This window comes from Ovis aries, chromosome 1 (assembly GCF_016772045.2).
Source record: "Ovis aries strain OAR_USU_Benz2616 breed Rambouillet chromosome 1, ARS-UI_Ramb_v3.0, whole genome shotgun sequence".
Lineage (NCBI taxonomy): Eukaryota > Metazoa > Chordata > Mammalia > Artiodactyla > Bovidae > Ovis > Ovis aries.
In genome coordinates, this window is record NC_056054.1 from 235,031,182 (window position 1) to 235,050,495 (window position 19,314).

Below are 19,314 nucleotides of genomic sequence, written 5' to 3' on the forward strand. Positions count from 1 at the left end.
ACGGGTGTACATGTGTTCCCAATCCCAAACCCCCTCCCACCTCCCCCCCAGATAGACCTTTGTTAGCAAAGTAATATCTCTGCTTTTTAATATGCTATCTAGGTTGGTTGTAACTTTCCTTCCAAGGAGTAAGAATCTCAATCTCCTGGCTGCAATCACCATCTGCATTGATTTTGGGAGCCCCCAAAAATAAAGTCTGACACTGTTTCCACTGAATTATTTATGCATCTATGTACTGAAACCCTCCCTGAAGCTCTGCTTGTCCCCTATCCCTTTCTGCAATCCACACTACTACAGGTTTCCGGTAGACCTCTGATTTCACAAGGGAATTTTGCCTCTCTCTCTCTCTCTCTCTCTCTCTCAAATCTTTTTAAACACATTTAAAATGGAGAATAGAACACATTTTTCATTTTGCTTTTTATTGTTTAAAATAATAGTTGTGGCTGTGAGGATGGACTTGAAAAAATAAGATGACACAGGTAGGACTAATACCAGAAGGAGGGATTACCTGTTGGAGGAGGAGAAAGGGGAGAGGTAGAGATGAAGACTAAAGAAGAGGAAAACAACCCTATCTTCTTTCTTATCTTCTCTTCTTGTCTTGGTAGAAGTCCCTGATTTCTGTGTCTACTTCTCCATCTGAAATTTCATCTCTACTTTGATCCCAACAACCTAATACATCTGATATGTGATAAAATTGGTTTTTAAAACATCATCTTTATTTAATGTGCCATATCCTGAGTACTGGATTCAGATAGAACAACAAGAATGTATATTAATTAATTAAACTGCTTTTAAATATTTGCAAATAGGACTTTCAAATTATGTAAATTTATGCAAAAATGCAAATCAGAATGTTTCCCAGTTTTGCATGTAATAAAATCTAGTACTTTTGTTATAAAGATCTATGATTTTTCCCCCACCTCCACTGAAAGATAAAAGTGCCAAGCACTGTCTTTTTTCAGCCTTTCCCCTTGGAATTCCTGTCACTCTTATTTAGCATACCTTATTTCTCCATGGAAATAGCACTGTTTAGTTTATTAAAAATTTATGGGACACAATTTTCTCTTGAGCACATAGGGCCTAAGGCTTTCAACCATGTCTATGTTATTGCCTAAAAACTAACCTATGTTTAAAAGATTCATGAATTTAGAGTTACTATTGCCCAAATATCAGCAAAGTCTTTTTTTAGAGTTATAGAACACAGGATTAGGGGAAAAAAAAAACTATAAGGGATCCTCATTCTGTCTTTGCTTCTGGAAATACTTGTCTTATATTAATCAAAACCAATAAATAACTAATCTTACTATTAAAAAAGATATCACCCCTCATTTTGGTATTTAGATATTTCAAAGAAGTGCCTATTCCTTATGGAATGAAGCCTTTTGTTATAATATTGATTCTATTTTCTCTTACTAGAGTTTTTAAGTAGTCTCTGTGCTTCAAAATTCTTTTTTCAAATTTTCATGATTATATTTCCTGATTTATTCTTAAAACTTCTTTCTTTTTTCTCAAAATCTTAGCTTTCTAATTTTATTTGTAAACTTTAAAATTCCCATATTCCCACATGATATCTGGGAATATAAAATTTTTTTTAAAAAACATTGTTTTTTAAAAATAATTTCTGTGTTGGAATAATAAAAATTCTTTACATATTGTTCCATATTTATATAAGTAGAAGATCCTGTATTTGACCTATTCCTTTTCTCTTTAAAACATTATTCTTAATTTCATAAATTAAACATAAAATTTACCATCTTAACCATTTTAAGTGTACATTTTTGTGGTAGCACATATGTTCGCATTATTCCCATTGAGAGGATACAGATTTTGACCACCCAAATACTAACCTAGATAATATTTGACCTCTTTGATCCAATAGCTTTTAGTATGTTTTATGAATTTTGCCCTGTTTTATATTTTTTATTTTATAACCCAAGCACCTAGCACAGAGTTTACAAGTCAATAAATGTTAAAGATCAAGGACTCAAACCAAACATCCACAAAGGGAGTCCATCAGAGTTGGGAGTCTGAAGTTTTGTGAAATGGAACTGTAAAACTGCTCTATTCAAAACAACATACTGTATGTGATGATTCTCATCTGCTATTATTAGCATTGTCTGAGAGTCAAGTACTTCATTTGTTGAATGACTGTTCAATGGGTCTTAAAACTGGATAACATTATTTCTCTGGGGACACAAAACAGACCTACTCATCTATATTATTCTATTCATTTCATCCCTTCAGGGTTACAAGCCTATCTGGAAGAGAATGTATTAAGATGTCAGCTATTTTTATCAGATCTGAAGTTATGAAAAGAATTTAAAATCATGCTTTGACCATAAGCACCTTTGTTGTTGCTGTTTATTCACTAAATCATGTCTGACTCTTTGCATCCCCACAGACTCTAGTCTGCCAGGTTCTTCTGTGGGATTTCCCAGGCAAGAATACTGTTCCATTCAGTTTAGTTGCTCAGTGGTATCTGACTCTTTGCAACCCCATGGACTGCAGCATGCCAGGCTTCCCTGTCCATCACCAACTCCCAGACTTTGCTCAAATTCATGTCCATCGAGTCAGTGATGCCATCCAACCATCTCATTCTCTGTCATCCCTTTCTCCTCCTGCCTTCAATCTTTCCCAGCATCAGGGTCTTTTCTAATGAGTCAGCATCAGCTGGCCAAAGTATTGGAGCTTCAGCTTCAGCATCAGTCCTTCCAATGAATATTCAGTACTGATTTCCTTTATAATTGACTGGTTTGATCTCCTTGCTGCCCAAAGGACTCTCAAGAGTCTTCTCTAACACACAGTTTAAAAGAATCAATACAGTATTAAAAATACTGTAGTGGATTGCCATTTCCTTCTCCGGGCGAACTTTCCAACACAAGGACTGAACCAGCATCTCCTATATTGGCAGGCAGATTCTTTAGCCTGACCCATCAGCACCTTTACATGTGTGATATTCATAATTGCAGTCACTTACCAACTGTATATTATGTTCCAAGGACTGTGCTAAAAAGCATTTTGCAGATGCTATTTTATGTAATCTTCATAGAAACTATCAGATAATGCTATTACCTTCACTATGCAGGTGAGGAAACTGTCTTAGGTTGCATGGGTTACCCAAATGTACAGAGCAAGAGAGTAACAGAAATAAGATTTAATCTGGTCTGCCTGATTTCAAGCCTTTTTTTTTTTTCACTATGTCAATATTTCTTACAGATTCATGACCTACAATTAACTTGTTAATATTGATGAGAATTGAAACTTTGGATAAGCATAAAAGTAAAAGCTGTTAAACTTCTTTTTAAAAAGTGAAGTGAATTCACTCAGTCATGTCCAACTCTTTGCGACCCCATGGACTGTAGCCCACCAGGCTCCTCCCTCCATGGGATTCTCCAGGCAAGAGTACTGGAGTGGGTTGCCATTTCTAAAGATGAGAGTACAAAAATGGCACTGATAAATTGCAATGAATAATTGGATTGACAAAAGCATTTCAGTGTTGGAATTTACTGACTTAGGATCCCCAAAACCCAGGTTCTGTTCTTGCTCTTGCTACTTACTAGTTGTATTGTCTTTAGCAAGACAGTCATCTACAGTGATTTCAGTATTTTCCATTAATGTTGTTGTTCATTTGCTCAGTCATGTCCAACTCTTCATGATCCTGTGGAATACAGCACAACAGGCTTCCCTGTGCTTCACCATCCTGGAGCTTGCTTGAACTCATGTCCATCAAGTTGGTGATGCCATCCGAACCATCTTGCCCTCTGTTGCCCCCTTCTTCTCCTGCCTTCAATCTTTCCCAGCATCAGGGTCTTCTTTAATGAATCAGATCTTCGCATCAAGTGGCCAAAATATTAGAGCTTCCCTTTCAAGCATCAGTCCTTCTAACGAATATTTAGGATTTATTTCCTTTAGGATTGACTGGTTTAATTTCCTTGCAGTCAAAGGGACTCTCAAGAATCTTCTCCAACACCACAGGTCAAAAACATCAATTCTTCAGCATTCAGCCTTCTTCATGCTCCAACTTTTACATCAACACATGACTACTGGAAAAATCATAGCTTTGACAGTATGAACCTTTGTCAGCAAAGTAATGTCTCTGCTTTTTAATATGCTTTCTAGATTGGTCATAGCTTTTCTTGCAAGGAACAAGTGTCTTTTAACTTCACGGCTACAGTCACCATCTGCAGTGATTTTGAAACCTAAGAAAATAAAGTCTGCCACTGTTTCCATTGTTTCCTCATCTATTTGGTATGAAGTTATGGGACTGGATGCCATGATCTTCATTTTTTGAACGTTGAGTTTTAAGCCAGCTTTTTCACTCTCTTCTTTCACCTTCATGAAGAGGCTCTTTAGTTCCTCTCTACTTTCTGTCATAAGGGTGATGTCATCTTCATATCTGAGGTTATTACTATTTCTCCTGGCAATCTTGATTCCAGCTTGTGCTTCATCCAGCCCAGCATTTCGCATGATGTACTCTGCATAGGAGTTAAATAAGCAGGGTGACAGTATACAGCCTTCATGTGCTCCTTTCCTGATTTGGAACCCGTCTGTTGTTCCATGTCCAGTTCTAACTGTTGCTTCTTGACCTGCATACAGATTTCTCAGGAGGCAAGTCAGGTGGTCTGGTATTCCCATCTCTTGAAGAATTTTCCACAGTTTGTGGTGATCCACACAGTCAAAGGCTTTAGCATAGCCAATGAAGTAGAAATAGATGTTGTTTTTTTTTTAATTCTCTTGCTTTTTTGATGATCCAACTGATATTGGCAATCTGATCTCTGGTTCCTCTGCCTTTTCTAAATCCAAATTGAATATCTGGAAGTTCTCAGTTCATGTACTGTTGAAGCCTGGCTTGGAGAATTTTGAGCATTTCTTTGCTAGTATGTTAAATGAGTACAATTGTGCAGTAGTTTCATCATTCTTCAGCATTGCCTTTCTTTGGGGTTGGAATGAAAACTGACCTTTTTCCAGTCCTGTGGCCACTGCTGAGTTTTCCAAATTTGCTGGCATATGGAGTGCAGCACTTTCACAGGATCATCTTTTGGGATTTGAAATAGCTCTACTGGAATTCCATCACCTCCACTAGCTTTATTTGTAGTGATGCTTCTGAAGGCTCACTTGACTTAAAACTCCAGGATGTCTGGCTCTAGGCAAATGATCACACCCTCATGGTTATCTGGGTCTTTAAGATCCTTTTTGTATAGTTCTTTGGTTTATTCTTGCCACCTCTTCTTATTATCTTCGGCTTCTGTTAGGTCCATACCATTTCTGTCCTTTATTGAGCCTTTCTTGCATGAAATGGTCTCTTGGTATTTCTAATTTTGTTGAAGAGATCTCTAATCTTTCCCATTCTATTGTTTTCCTCTATTTCTTTGCGTTGTTCACTTAGAAAGGTTTTCCATTAGTAAACAGGCATGAAAATACTTACTTTATCCAATATCAATAGTGCCATTGATGTCCACATGAAATAAATTATGTGAAATCAGTCTGAAAATGTAGGTACTGTGTATTGGTTTCAGGCGATTTCAAATCCACTTGCTTGTGTCTTAGGTAAAATTGTCTTGTTCTACTTGTTTATGACTAAAACAAGAAAACAAGTATTTTTTTTAGAAGTGAAGTTGTTGTGATATAAGAATGAGTTAAGTTGTTCAGGATGTCGTTGTCTCATCTGTAGCCCTTAATAAGCACTTAATAGCTCAGCTGCCCAGGGGCCTTGCTAAGAACTTGCTGATAAGAACTTGTGGAGAAGCAACTATGGCAAGGGGACATTTAGACTGTAAATACTGCGAGTTTGTGAGGAATATCTGAGAGAAAGAGTATTTTGTTTTGGGCAGGAGTTATTTTTTGCAGACCTAACTTTCCTAATGTCTTGATACACTTGCTCTTGCCATGTTGTTTACTCTGGTTGGGCAGTGCAGTGTTAAGCCATGCAGCAGTCTCAGAAGGAGAAGAAACACTCACTCCTGCCTGTTTAAAATGCTCCTCATAGGCAGTGGTGCAACCTGAGCAATAGTGTCTTAAATGATAACCCCCAAGCAGCCTAGCCTGCCACGCACACCACTGCCTTCATTCCCTAGCAACCTGCTCTGACAAAAAGGACAATCATATTGTTGCTTTGACAGCTGGACATCAGCTCTTTGTTAAGTCCTCTCTCCTAAGTCCCCAGTGTACAAAGGTACACCTTGAACTAAATTTGGACTTTATTTCTTTCATCTCCCCTTGCCTGTAACAGTAGTGTAACTATTCTACAATTTGTTTGGAGTGTGTTCTTTCTTTATTGGCTTATCAAAAGATACTTTCTTATGTGTTATTGGTTTGTGAAATTATTATGGGTTCCACAGTGAACCTGTGTTAAATAGGTTGCTGGCAAAGACAAACTCTGAGCATGATTTGCCCCCAAAACAAGACAGTGTATATTGTATTTTATGTAAGAAAGAGGTAGAGTGTCTATTAACCTATAATTTTTCTAGAAGCAACATTTTAGGAAGAAAAAATGAGAATCTAGATACATACTTGAGGTTTTAAAAAATGTTTTATTTTATAATGAGATGTACTGATTAACAGTGTTGTGACAGTTTCAGGTAAACAGTGAAGGAACTCAGTCATACATATATGTATATCCATTCTCCCCCAAACTCCCTCCCATACAGGCCACCACACACCATTGGGCAGAGTTCAATGTGCTGTACTCATACTTGAGTTTTAATCTTACATTTATCTCTAAGCATTTGTGTCTGGGGGCTTCCCAGGTGGCTCAGCCAGTGGTAAAGAATCTGTCTACAATGGAGGAGACACAGGTTCAGTCCCTGGGTTGGGAAGATTCCCTGGAGGAACAAATAGCAACCCATTCCAGTGTTCCTTCTGAGAAAATCCCATGGACAGAGGAGCCTGGTGGGCTACAGTACCTTGGGTAGCCAAAAGTCAGACATGACTGAGCATCAATGTACACACGCTTGTATCTGACACATGTTAAATTTTCAACAGCCCTTCCCTCTTCTGTGTCTATATTTCATTCTCTTCATCTGAAAAATGAGAACATCTGAGCTAGTTAATGGCTATAGACCAATCCAGCCAAAATACCTGGATATATGAAATGGCGTCTCACTTTAAGACTCATTACAACTAAAAAGTCTTCTGAGTCTCTTAAATATATACCTTGGGCCATAGTAACCTAGACATGGTCCTTGTGCTCCATATCTAGGCAAAAAACCAAAATGCTCTATTTTATAAAACCCTGCCTACTAAATTCCCTGAATTCCTATGTCTTTCTTCCTGAAAGGTAACCTTTTCCCAGATATTAAATTGGAATAAAGATTTCTCTCATCTTCTTATTCCCAAAACAACAATAAAAACCAATCAACTTCTTTAAAGAGGACATACTTTGTGTTTAACTCCCAGATCACCTGCTTATAGCTGTATAATTTTGGATGAGGCATTACATTTCTTAAGACTTCAGTTGTATAAATATATAAAATGAGATTATCGTCTTCTACCTTCTAGAGTTATGGTCAGGACTGAGTGAGAAATCCTACATATGGTGCCTAGCACAGAGCCAGATAGAGAGCAGATGCTCATTAAATGTTAATTTGCCTCCTTCCCTTCCCAAGTAATCACCATTAGGGAAACTGTCTGGGTCCACAAATAAGACCAGACCCTTTATAACAGGTATGGGGCTCATGAGAATTGTTTTAAAAAGAAGAGCATCTAGCAAACTACAAGAATTTTTGTTTGTTTCCCCATTTGATGATTTATGGAAATACTGACTTCTTGGAAAGCCAAGAGCCAAGGCACATAGACACCTAGGGTAGGAATGTTACTGAAGAGATGAAGAAGGAATACAAATGGAAGCTGAACATTCAAATCTCTTTCCAATCACCAAGAAAAATTAATTGCTTCAGTGAAATTATTTGAGTGAGTGAAGTCACTTTAGAATGAGTGAAGTCTGGCAGTTCAGAAAATAAGTTTCCAAAAGGTGACTGTGTAGAAATCTTTTTTTTCCCCTTGAGAGCCAGGTGTTTCTGACATGGCGGAGGAAGCTCTTTAAAGTTGTTAATAAATTCTGAAAGAAACAGTCAAATTAAGTTGCAAATATAAACTTTACAAGAAGGCATACACTTAAAGGAACTCTTTTTTATTTAAAATGTATAATTTTTTAATTTTACTTTATTTTACTTTACAGCACTGTATTGGTTTTGCCATACATCAACATGAATCCACCACGGGTGTACACATGTTCCCAATCCTGAATCCTCCTCCCACCTCCCTCCCCATACCATCTCTCTGGATCATCCCAGTGTACCAGCCCCAAGCATCTTGTACCCTGCATCGAACGTAGACTAGCAATTCGTTTCTTATATGATATTACACATGTTTTAATGCCATTCTCCCAAATCATCCCACCCTCTCCCTCTCTCGCAGAGTCCAAATGACTGTTCTATACATCTGTCTCTTTTGCTGTCTCGCAATGGCAACCCACTCCAGTGATCTTGCCTGGAGAATCCCAGGGACAGGGGAGCCTGGTGGGCTGCCATCTGTGGGGCTGCACAGAGTCGGACACGACTAAAGCGACTTAGCAGCAGCAACAGCATACAGGGTTATCATTACCATCTTTCTTAATTCCATATATATGTAATTCCATATATATGTGTTGGTATACTGTATTGGTGTTTTTCTTTCTGACTTACTTCACTCTGTAATCGGCTCCAGTTTTATCCACCTCATTAGAACTGATTTAAATGTATTCTTTTTAATGGCTGAGTAATACTTCATTGTGTATATGTACCACAGCTTTCTTATCCTTTCATCTACTGATGGACATAGTTGTGCTCATGATCATGTTGTTCAGTTGCTAAGTCATGTCCGACTCTTTGCAACCCCATGGACTACAGCACACCAGGCCTCTCTGTCCCTCACCATCTCTTGGAGTTTGCCCAGGTTAAGTTCATTTCCGCCGTGTTGTTGACACTATCCAACCATCTCATCCTCTGCCTCTCTGCAGCATCCTCATGATCATGGGTCTTGATTAAGATATAAGTGGTGTGTGACGAATATCTATAGCCCTTTTCTATTCCTCTCTGGGAAATGCACTTGTGGCTATTTCAAACTGATTTTTATTTAGAAAACAGTCCATATTAAATCCTGGCTTAACTGAATCATTGACTAGAGTATTTGGCTTTGTGTTAGATCCATATTGGAACCAGGACCTACAGGTGACAGGATCTCCAACTCTTTTACTGTCTGTTCTGGGTGCTAGTCCTTCAAATAAATTTTTGTGTCTGGACAATGAGACTTTTTACTCTAAATGAAGGTTTCTTAACCCTAGCTCTGTAATATTTTGGGCTGGGTAATCCTTTAGGGGCCTGTCGTATCACTGAAGGATGTTTAACAACACCTTTGGTGCCAGTAGCACCCAACCCTCCAATCATAACAATCAAGAATGTCTCTAGATAGTGCCAAATGTCCCCTGCGGGACAAAAATCATCCCAGATTGATAATAATTGAGAATCACTGGAGGAATGTTGCGCTCATCTCTTAAGTATAAAAGCTAGTTCAGTTCAGTTCAGTCGCTCAGTCATGCCCGACTCTTTCTGACCCCATGAATCACTGCACGCCAGGCCTCCCTGTCCATCACCAACTCCTGGAGTTCACCCAGACTCACGTCCATCGAGTCAGTGATGCCATCCAGCCATCTCATCCTTGGTTGTCCCCTTCTCCTCCTGCCCCCAATCCCTCCCCAGCATCAGAGTCTTTTCCAATGAGTCAACTCTTCGCATGAGGTGGCCAAAGTACTGGAGTTTCAGCTTTAGCATCATTCCTTCCAAAGAAATCCCAGGGCTGATCTCCTTCAGAATGGACTGGTTGGATCTCCTTGCAGTCCAAGGGACTCTCAAGAGTCTTTCCAACACCACAGCTCAAAAGCATCAATTCTTCGGTGCTCAGCTTTCTTCACAGTCCAACTCTCACATCCATACATGACTACTGGAAAAACCATAGCCTTGACTAGACGGACCTTAGTCGGCAAAGTAATGTCTCTGCTTTTGAATATGCTATCTAGGTTGGTCATAACTTTTCTTCCAAGGAGTAAGCGTCTTTTAATTTCATGGCTGCAATCACCATCTGCAGTGATTTTGGAGCCCCCCAAAATAAAGTGTGACACTGTTTCCACTGTTTCTCCATCTATTTCTATTTATTGTCCTACACAAGATATTCAATTAAAAAAATTAGGCATATGAAAAGGGGGGAACTGCTTTAAAGATTAAGCATCAGAAGCAGACACAGGTATGACACAGAGGCTGGAACTTTCAGATAGGGATTTTAAATAATTGTAACATATTAATAGCCCTAATGGGAAAGGTAGACAACATGTAAAGTCAAATGAGTAATTTGAGCAGAAAGATAGAAATTATAAAAACAGTCATATGGAAATGCTAGAAATCAAAACCAGAAATGAAGAATGACTTAAGTCCACTTAAGTCATTTTCCATTCAACACAGTTAAGGAAAGAACTGATGACCTTGAAGACACATCATAAGAGATCACACAAGATAGAAAGAAATTAGTGCAGTTTTTTAAAGTTTGCCACTTAATAATCTAAGTGTTATGGAATAATGGGTTCTCTTCATTTACATTTTAGCTTCCTAAACCTCTCTGGATCATACTTAGCTGTTCAGTTCAGTTCAGTCTCTCAGTCGTGTCTGACTCTTTGCGACCCCATGAATCACAGCACACCAGGCCTCCCTGTCCATCACCAACTCCCAGAGTTCACTCAAACTCACATCCATCAAGTCAGTGATGCCATCCAGCCATCTCATCCTCTGTCATCCCCTTGTCCTCCTGCCCCCAAACCCTGCCAGCATCAGAGTCTTTTCCAATGAGTCAACTCTTTGCAAGAAGTGGCCAAAGTACTGGAGTTTCAGCTTTAGCATCATTCCTTCCAAAGAAACCCCAGGACTGATCTCCTTTAGAATGGACTTGTGGGATCTCCTTGCAGTCCAAGGGACTCTCAAGAGTCTTCTCCAACACCACAGCTCAAAAGCATCAATTCTTAGGCGCTCAGTCTTCTTCACAGTCCAACTCTCACATCCATTCATGACCACTCAAAAAACCATAGCCTTGACTAGATGGAACTTTGTTGGCAAAGTAATGTCTCTGCTTTTCAATATGCTATCTAGGTTGGTCATAAAACTTTCCTTCCAAGGAGTAAGCGTCTTTTAATTTCATGGCTGCAGTCACCATCTGCAGTGATTTTGGAGCCCCCCAAAATAAAGTCTGACACTGTTTCCACTGTTGCCCCATCTATTTACCATGAAGTGATGGGACCAGATGCCACGATCTTAGTTTTCTGAATGTTGAGCTTTAAGCCAACTTTTTTGCTCTCCTTTTTCACTTTCATCAAGAGGCTTTTTAGTTCCTCTTCACTTTCTGCCATAAGGGTGGTGTCATCTGCATATCTGAGGTTATTGATATTTCTCCCAGCAATCTTGATTCCAGCTTGTGCTTCTTCCAGCCCAGCGTTTCTCATGATATACTCTGCATATACTATCTTATACTTTATGCCATCCTCTTGATTTTTCTTGATCTTGTTAGAGTGCTTCCTAAAATAGTTTTTCTATCTTGTGTTTTAGTGGTTAAAAATTTTATGTTCAACATTATTTTTGGTTTATCTTGACAGTTAATTGAAAATCTTGGATTCAAAAATTTGAAGATCTTTCTTGAGAGTCACTTTTATTTTCAATGTTGCTTACAGGAAAATTGACATCATTCTGATTCTCTTCTTTTATGAATAATTTAATTTTTATGGATACTCCTAGAAATTTCTCATTTTCCTTGGTGTACTAATTTCACCAGGAACTGATGGAGTATCATTGGTTTGTCATTAATTCTACAGTGTCCTTTGTGAGCTCTTTTAATCAAAAGATTTTATGTTTGTTAAGCATTGGGAATTGTCCTTTGTTTTCTTAATCTTTTTAAAATGTTTATTTATTTTAATTGGAGGCTATTTACTTTACAATATTGTGGTGATTTTTGCCATACATCAACATGAATCAGCCATGGGTGTACATGTGTCTCCCCATCCTGAACTCCTTCCAACCTCCCTCCCCACCCCATCCCTCTGTGCTGTGGCAGAGCACCAGCTCTGAGTGCCCTGATTTGAGTGCATCAAATTTGCACTGGTCATCTATTTGACATATGGTAATATACATGTTTCAATGCTATTCTCTTAAATTATCCCACCCTCGCCCTCTCCCACAGAGTCCAAAAGTCTGTTCTCTACACCTGTGTCTCTTTTGCTGTCTTGCAACAGGGGTGTCATTTTTGTTTTTCTAAATTTCATATATATGCATTAATATACTGTATTGGTATTTCTCTTTCTAACTTACTTCACTCTGTATAATAGGCTCCAGTTTCATCCACCTCATTAGAACTGACTCAAATGCATTCTTTTTTATAGCTGAGTAATATTCCATTGTGTATATGTACCACAGCTTTCTTATCCATTCATCTGCTGATGGGCATCTAGGTTGCTTCCATGTCCTAGCTATTATAAACAGTGCTGCAGTGAACATTGGGGTACACGTGTCTCTTTCAATTCTGGTTTCCTCAGTGTGTATGCCTAACAGTGGGATTGCTGGGTTGTATGGCAGTTCTATGTCCAGTTTTTAAAGGAATCTCCATGCTGTTCTCCATAGTGGCTGAACTAGCTTGCATTCCCACATTCTCCACACCTACTCCAGCATTTATTGTTTATAGACTTTTTGATAGCAACCATTCTGACTGGCGTGGGATGGTACCTCACTGTGGTTTTGATTTGCATTTCTCTGATAATGAGTGAAGTTGAGCATCTTTTCATGTGTTTGTTAGCCATCTGTATGTCTTCTCTGGAGAAATATCTGTTTAGTTCTTTGGCCCGCATTTTGATTGGGTCATTTATTTTTCTGGTATTGAGTTGAATCAGCTGCTTGTATAATTTGGAGATTAATTCTTTGTCATTTGTTTCATTTGCTATTATTTTCTCCCATTCGGAAGGCTGTCTTTTCACCTTGCTTATAGTTTCCTTCATTGTACAAAAACTTTAAGCTAATTAGGTCCCATTTGTTTATTTTTATTTTTATTTCCATTACTCTTGGAGGTGGGTCATAGAGGATCTTTCTGCAATTTATGTTAGAGAGTGTTCTGCCTGTGTTTTCCTCCAAGACTTTTATAGTTTCTGGTCTTACATTTAGATCTTAAATCCATTTTGAGTTTATTTTTGTGTATGGTGTTATAAAATGTTCTAGTTTCATTTTTTTACATGTAGCTGGCCAGTTTCCCCAGCACCACTTGTTAAAGAGATTGTCTTTACTCCATTGCATATTTTTCCCTCCTTTGTCAAAGATAAGGTGTCCATAGGTGCATGGATTCATCTCTGGCCTTTTTATTGTGTTCCAGTGATCTATATTTCTGTCTTTGTGCCAGTACCATGCTGTCTTGATGACTGTAGCTTTGTAATATAGTGTGAAGTCAGGCAGGTTGATTCTTCCAGTTCCATTCTTCTTTCTCAAGATTGCTTTGGCTGTTTGAGCTTTTATGTGTTTCCATACAAACTGAAATTACTTGTTCTAGTTCTGTGAAAAGTACCATTGGTAACTTGATAGGGATTGCATTGTATCTATAGATTGCTTTGGGCAGTATACTCATTTTTGTTATTGATTCTTCCAATCCATGAACATGGTATATTTTTCCATCTATTTGTGTCATCTTTGATTTCTTTCATCAGTGTTTTATAGTTTTCTATATATAGGTCTTTTGTTTCTTTAGGTAGATTTATTCCTAAGTATTTTATTCTTTTTGTTGCAATGGTGAATGGGATTGTTTCCTTAATTTCTCATTCTGTTTTCTCATTGTTAGTGTATAGGAATGCAAGGGATTTCTTTGTTTTAACTTTATATCCTGCAACTTTACTATATTCATTGATTAGCTCTAGTAATTTTTTGGTGGTGTCTTTAGGGTTTTCTATGTAGAGGATCATGTCACTTGCAAACATTGAGAGTTTTACTTCTTTTCCTATCTGGATTCCTTTTATTTATTTATTTTTCTTCTTTTATTGTTGTGGCTAGGACTTCCAAAACTATGTTGAATAGTAGTGGTGAGAGTACAGTGTCCTTGGTGAGCTCTTTTATTTTTATTATTTATTTATTTATTTTTGGTGAGCTCTTTTAATCAAAAGATATTATGTTTGTTAAACATTAGGAATTGTACTTTGTTTTCTTAACCTTTTTTAAAAATCATTTACTTTTCCTTATGTACTATTCTTCCAAAACTCCACTTACATAAAATTTCTAACTCCAGGTCTAATCTCAGAGTCTTATTTTCCCTTAATTTTCAATAACTTTTTGTATATAGTATAAATTATGAGATATTTCTTTCATTTTCCAAATCACTGACTTGGTCATAAGGCATGTTCAGTTTACTATTTAGTTGGTTCACTAGATTTATTAGTTCAGCTATCATTTTTTATATTTTAAGTATTATTTCTTCTCTGATCTTCATGAAATCACTCTTCTGTATTTTTCTTATTCATAGTACATAGTATTATTCATAGTAGTATTTTCTTACTTGCATTATAGACAAAAATTTGTCAAATTTCTGCAAGTGCATTTTTCAGGAAATCTTTAACTTTCTCTTTTGTTTTCTAAATTATTCAATATTTTATGCTTCTGACATCAGTTGTTCTGTATGCTCTGCTTTTTTTCTTCTCATTTATGAATTTTGGTTTTGATTATGATTATTGCTCAGCTTTAGGTATCCCTATCTTTAAACACCTTTGACTCAAAGAAATCTTAAAACAGGATAAATGATAGGCTCACCTACACAATCAATTCAGTCACTCAGTCATGCCCTGCTCTTTATGGCTCCAAGGATTGCAGCATGCCAGGCTTCTCTGTCCATCACCAACTCCCAGAGCTTGCTCAAACTCATGGTCATTGAGTCGGTGATGCCATCCAACCATCTCATCCTCTGTCATCCCCTTCTCCTTCTGCCTGCAATCTTACCTAGCATCAGGGTTTTTCATTGAGTCAGTTCTTCACATCAGATGGTCAAGTATTGGGGTTTCAGTTTCAGCATCAGTACTTCCAATGAATATTCAGGACTCATTTCCTTTAGGATTGACTGGTTGGATCTCCTTGCAGCCCAAGGGACTCTCAAGAGTCTTCTGAAACACCACAGTTCAAAAGCATCAATTCTTCACTGCAGAGGTTTCTTTATGGCCCAACTCTAACACTTATACATGACTACTGGAAAAACCATAGCTTTGACTAGATGGATCTTTGTCAGCAAAGTAATATCTCTGATTTTTAATATGTGTCTAGGTTGGCCATAGCTTTTTTCCAAGGAGCAAGCTCTTTTAATTTCATGGTTGCAATCACCATCTGCAGTGATTTTGGAGCCCATAAAAATAAAGTCCTTCACCATTTTCATTGCTTCCTCATCTATTTCCCATGAAGTGATGGGGCTGTTTGCCATGATATTAGTTTTTTGAATGTTGAGTTTTAAGCTAGCTCTTTCACTCTTTTTCACTTTCATCAAGAGGCTCTTTAGATCTTCTTCACCTTCTGCCATAAGGGTGGTGTCATCTGCATATCTGAGGTTATTGATATTTCTCCCGTAAATGTTGATTCCAGCCTGTGCTTCATCCAGTAGAAGAACAATTTTCATCAGTGTCAGTGGAGCTGAGTCTGGTGATATGGTGATACATACTGAGTAGGGGTAGAACTAATGACAGCATTCTATACTGACCTTGATGCACAACACTCCAAGGTTCCTGCCCATTCTCTGACCCTGCTTCTCCAGACCTCCTGTTCATTCTGTGAGCTTGCTGAAAACCATTCCAAAAACCCCTCTACTGTTGAAGACTTCAATGGCTAAAAAGAGCTTATTCTAACTAGTATGAATATCCTTCACTGACCTTCGCAGAAGTAAATGAAAGACTGATTATTTTTAACAGGAAGCTGGGAATTGTAAATCAATTTCTCCGAATGCTTCTCCACTTATGGGACAGATACCTTCAGCTTCTGTGTAAATGAGAATGAATGTGGAAAGAAGGTTTCTCTTTATGGAAGTATGCTGCCCTATGTTTGGCATTATAAAGAGGGATTCACACTGGGAGTGCAAAGTTTCAGTCAGTTCTTAGGAGAAGTGCCTTTCTCTGTCCGCAGTCTCCTCCCTTCCCATTCCCTGTCCTCTCTTTTGTGTCTTTGGAAGACCTCTGATAATAACTATATTTCTGCTCTTTTTTTCAAGTCTCTGCTCATAGCCTCTTTATGTAATAAACAGGAACTGGGAAGGACCCAGTCACAATATTTTTTAAGAATGTGATTCTTTTATCTTTGTATAGATTGAAACTGGGTTTGTAGCTAGTATATCTCACACTGTGGTTTCCTCTGATTAGATTTCATCACCAATTAATTCCATCTGTTTTTGTCTTATAAAATGTCTTATCATGCTTGGACCTCTGATAATACTTCCTTTCCAGAACTCGTATATATCATCATTATTATTGTTGTTTTTGTTACTATTGTTGTTCAGTCCTTAAGTCATATTTGACTCTTTGTGACCCCATGGACTGCAACATGCCAGGCTTCCTGTCCTTCACCATCTGCTGGAGTTTGCTTAAACTCATTTCCATTGAGTTGGGATCCAACCATTGAGATGCATCCAACCATCTCATCCTCTGTTGTCCCTTTCTCCTGTCTTCAATCTTCCCCAGCATCAGGTTCATTTTCAATGAGTCAGATCTTTGCATCAGGTGGCCACTGTATTGGAGCTTCAGCATCAGTCCTTTCAATGAGTATTCACGGTTGATTTCCTTTAGGATTGACTGGTTTGATCTTCTAGCAGTCCAAGCAACTCTCAAGACTCTTTCCCAACACCACAGTTTGAAAGCATCAATCCTTTGGCACTCAGCTGTCTTAACGGTTCAACTCGTACATATGTAAATTATTTAAACACTTATACATTCCAGTGGGAACTTTGGAGAGAAGGAAGAAAGGATATGCTGTCACCATCTAGTTTTGCAATTATATGAAATGTCCAATGATTCCCAATCTTAGCTGCACCTTGGAGCATTTTTTGTTGTTGTTGTTTGTTTGTTTTTAATAACGTGCCAGAACTTCAGTCCCAAAGATGCTGGTTTATTTAGTCTGGACTGGAACCCAAGTATCATTAGTTTTTTAAAGCCACCTAGATGATTGTAATGTGAAGTTAAGTTGAAGAATGACTCTTATAAGCATATACATAGCCTTATTTAAAGAGGAGTGAATTCTCAACCTTCTGTCTCTATAAGAATATTCAGAAAAGATTATAGGATCTCCTACTCACTATGTTGATTAGGTAGGTTCTGCTTTAGGTATCCTAAAGGAAAACAGAGACCTGAAATTTCCTTCATTGGTTTCTGAATACTTCTGCTTCCTAATTTTATTTTTGTGCTTTCACCTTAATACCTATGAAGGGCAGATAAAGCTACTATAACACAGCTTCAAAATCCTCAGTGCTATGAATCAAGAAGCTACCCCTTAATATTTAATTGAAGTTGACATGTAATATGTACCTTACATATTTTTCCCAACCTGGCCCATTCCAGAAGTTCTTAAATACCTGCTGGTTTATCATCTCAGAATCATTTTAATGGTCCATTCTGAGATTTGTAATTTTCAAAGGTAGTCAGTTTTTCACAATTAAGGATCTGTCAAACAATACTAACAATCACAGACTAATTTTCATCAGGAAAATTGGAGCAACCATTCCTTCACAACATCATGGTAATATTTTGTCATATTTTCAAGATAAAATCAGTGAAAGGACCCAGCTTGTAACTCTTTACAGAGAATATGAATTTCTTAAGAGCAGGGAAAAAAAAAAAAAAAAGAACTCATATCTATGCCCTTGTATGCTGTAACTGAGGATTCAGTTCCGTTCAGTCACTCAGTTGAGTCTGACTCTTTGCGACCCCATGAACTTCAACACACCAGGCCTCCCCTGTCCATCACCAACTCCAGGAATTTACCCAAACTCATGTCCATTGAGTTGGTGATGCCATCCAACCATCTCATCCTCTGTCATCCCCTTCTCCTCCTGCCCCCAATCTTTCCCAGCATCAGGATCTTTTCAAGTGAGTCAGCACTTCACATCAGGTGGCCGAAGTATTGGAGTTACAGCTTCAATATCAGTCCTTCCAATGAAACCCAGGACTGATCCTCTTTAGGATGGACTGGTTGGATCTCCTTGCAGTCCAAGGGACTCTCAAGAGTCTTCTCCAACACTACAGTTCAAAAGCATCAATTCTTCAGTGCTCTCAGCTTTCTTCACAGTCCAACTCTCACATCATATATGACTACTGGAAAACCATAGCCTTGACTAGATGGACCTTTGTTGGCAAAGTAATGTCTCTGCTTTTCAATATGCTATCTATGTTGGTCATAACTTTCCTTCCAAGGAGTAAGCATCTTTTAATTTCATGGCTGCAATCACCATCTGCAGTGATTTTGGAGCCCAAAAGTAACTGAGCGTAGCACTTCTCTAAAACTTGAATATACTTACAAAGCTCAGAAGAATCTTTTTCCATTATGGTGCTGAGGACTGCTGCATAGGTTCTTAACCAATATGGAAGTAATGTGCTTCCAAGCAGCCTGCCATACTAGAAAGTCAGATATTTTCAAGTTCTATAAAAAATTGTAGAGACATTAAAGTTTTATTATAGCCCATTATCTAAGAGAGTATATTTTCCACAAACTAAAATTCTAATTTTTGTCTAATACAATTTTAATCCCATAACATTAAAATCAAGAGAATCAAAATTTTAAAATTTTAAATACTTGTGTTTATACTAGCATTATCATTTTACAAAGGAAATATGTCTGATTCTTAGTCCTATTATGAAACATGGATTCATAGTCTACATAAAATGTGTAGTCCCTTTTAATTATATCCTATTTAACACAACACCACATCTAATTTACTAAGTGCTAATTATATATTATAGAAGCAGTCAAGAAAAATCTCTTCTGTTTATTGCTGGAAATTTTCCCATAGAAAGAAATGAAATGTAGAATGTTTTGAGAGCATATAATTAAGAAATCAGTATCTAAAATTTCACTTAAATAAAGTGTAGATTGAAAGTGTATGTTTATATCCTTTTCTAGAGATTCATAAAATTGTGTTTGAAAAATACAATTGCACTGCTAGGTGGGAAATTCAGATGAATTTAAATTATATCATAAAAACTAGATGAAACCTATTTTAGAAAAAGATGATAGTGACTGAAAGAATGTGCATCAAGAT